Consider the following 2,966-nt stretch of genomic DNA (forward strand, 5'->3'; position numbering starts at 1 on the left):
TATGAAATAAATTAAATTTGAAAATTAAGGAAAAAATGAGATGGATAATTAATAGAAAATAAAAAAATAAAAATATTCTTTTATTAAATAAATTTTTACCCTATGATATAACATGATAAACAAGTTAGAGCAATGGTCATGTTCTACCAATTACAAGATGTAAAAGATAAAATATGTGTGTCTCTCTTTCTCCTCCCTCCAAAAATAAGCATATCGTAATAAATATATCATAAAAGAATTGAACAATTACGTGTTTATTTGGATAAAGTTAATGAATATTTTCTTTTAAGATGTTTGTGACAATTTTTTACTGTTACTAACAAGGATGTTTCATAACTATTAAAGTGTTTGTGGAGGTTTTTCACCGTTGCTTATTCTTATGTTTATGTATGCATGTACTCTATGGTGAATCAAAGGCTTGTTCAAGCTGGCTGATACATGAAGATAGACCAAGGGACAAAATCTAAGTACTCAATTTTGTAAAGTTCAACAGTGCAAGTTTAGAGCTGACATGGACATGCAGGCTAACTGAAAGCGTAAACAAGAAGAGCTGAAGAATGAGTCAAAGTGGGTAAAAAAGAAACGAAAGTTGGGCCGAGTGAGGTAACTTTTGACTGATTGCGGTTAGGGGGATTGTTTGTATAAGGGTATGGGAGTGAATGAGAGAGGCGTAATCACTTGATTATGAGATTGAGGATTGAGTTTTGTCGATTCACACCTAGTCTTTGGAATTGTCATTTGTGAACGATACCATATATTTTACATTGTACGTCAAAAGTCTCCTTTGATTGGAGGTCAGAGTTGGACTGAAAAGTAAGAAAGAGATAAAAAGCAAAAAATATGTGAAATTAAGATGAAAGGAAAAGTGATCGTCAAATGTAAAAGTTAATTAAATCATAATATAGTTAGTACTCAATTTGGTAAAGTTCAACAATGCAAGTTTAGAGCTGACATGGACATGGCTGAAAGTGTAAACAAGAGGAGTTGAAGAATGGATCAAAGTCGGTAAAAAAGAAATGAAAGTCGGGCCTAGTGAGGTAACTTTTAACTGATTGCGGTTAAGGGGATTGTTTGTATAAGGGTAGTGGAGTGAATGAGAGAGGCATGATCACTTGATTCTGAGATTGAGGATTGAGTCTCGTTGATTCACGCCTAGTCTTTAGAATTGTTATTTGTGAACGATACCATATATTTTACATCGTACGTTAGAAGTCTCCTTTGATTGGAGGTCAAAGTTGGACTTCTGAAAAGTAAGAAAGAGATTGTTAGAAGTCTCACATTGGTTAGAGATGTGGCTAAACAAGTGCTTATAAAGAGTAGAGCAATCATCAACCCTTGAGCTATCTTTTGGGTTGAGTTAGGTCTCCCTAATTTTAATAGAGATAAAAAGAAAAATATGTGAAATTAAGATGAAATAAAATTGGTTGTCAATATATAAAAGTTGGTTAAATCATAATATAGTTTTTTTTTTAATTTAAATCATAATATAGTTAGTGAACGTGAATTTAGTTTTAGTACAATTAATAAAGGAAAGAAAAATCTCACTTTCAAAATAACAATAACAAATGGGTAAATGGTCACATTGGTCCCTGAATGTTCGCACCGACTTCAGAATCGTCCTTGGATGAATTTTATTAGGCTCGCGGTCCCCAGATGTGGCAAAAATAGTCATATTAGTCCCTGACGTTAAAATCTCCTAACGTCCGTTAACCCAATTAATAAAAGTCAACATTTTCTTTCTAATTTTCTTTCACTTTGGTCCCTTTCTTCTTTCTTCCACCCTCTTCACCCCCTCCTTCCATCATTTTCTTTCACTTTGGTCCCTTTCTTCTTTCTTCCACCCTCTTCACCAAAGAAAAAGAAAATGCAGGAAATTGAGAGAAAAGAAAAAGAGAGGAAGAAAGAAGAGACCGTGGGGAAGGTGTTGCTGGTGTAGGAAATTAGCAAGCAGGTTTTGCCAACAGCTCCATCCCCAACAGTGACGCACTTGATGAACCTCGAAGCGCTCATCTTTCTTCAACAAAACAAAAAAAAACGGAAAAAGCCTCAGATCTTCTTCAACCTGAGGACCCAATTACTCGCCCTCTTCCTCCTTCTCCTCCTCTTCTTCCTCCTCCACCTCCTCTAGCTTCTTCTTCTGCTTCAATTACACATCTGCACCCAACAAAAAAATCCCAAATCGAGAAACAAACAAAAACAGAAACTTTCAGGAACGAGAAAACCAAAAAGATGAATGGCGAACCTTAATTACGAAAATGCAGAAAGAGATTGCGAGGGAAAAACGGGGAATTGTGATTTGGGGAAATGAGGGAAACCCTAATTCTTTGGACAGACAGAGATGAAAGAAAGGGGTAAATGGTCTGAAAAAAAAGAAAAAAAAAAGGGGAATGGGTTGATGAAGAAGGAGAGGAGTTTTTGGTGAAGATGATGGAAGAAGGGGATGAAGATGAATAAAGTGAAGATGAACAAGATGAAGGTGAAGGAGGTGAAGATTGTGGGTTTACTTTCTGGTTTCTGAAGCATGATGGGGGGTGGGTTTTGGTGAAAATGATGGAAGGAGGGGGTGAAGAGGGTGGAAGAAAGAAGAAAGGGACCAAAGTGAAAGAAAATTAGAAAGAAAATGTTGACTTTTATTAATTGGGTTAACGGACGTTAGGAGATTTTAACGTCAGGGACTAATATGACTATTTTTTGCCACATCTGGGGACCGCGAGCCTAATAAAATTCATCCAGGGACGATTCTGAAGTCGGTGCGAACATCCAGGGACCAATGTGACCATTTACCCAATAACAAATTACAGTAAAAACTTACTTGGTTGTGATTTCAAAGCGGAGTGTCTAAATGACTCATGATAAAGTTTGGGTTAAATAATTCATCATCGAATCACATTTGAGATAAGTGAGTTGAAATTTCTATATTTTATTTATTAATTTATTTCCAACTCACTTATCTCCAATGTGATTCG

This window comes from Lotus japonicus, chromosome 4, assembly GCF_012489685.1.
Source record: "Lotus japonicus ecotype B-129 chromosome 4, LjGifu_v1.2".
NCBI classification, from domain to species: domain Eukaryota; kingdom Viridiplantae; phylum Streptophyta; class Magnoliopsida; order Fabales; family Fabaceae; genus Lotus; species Lotus japonicus.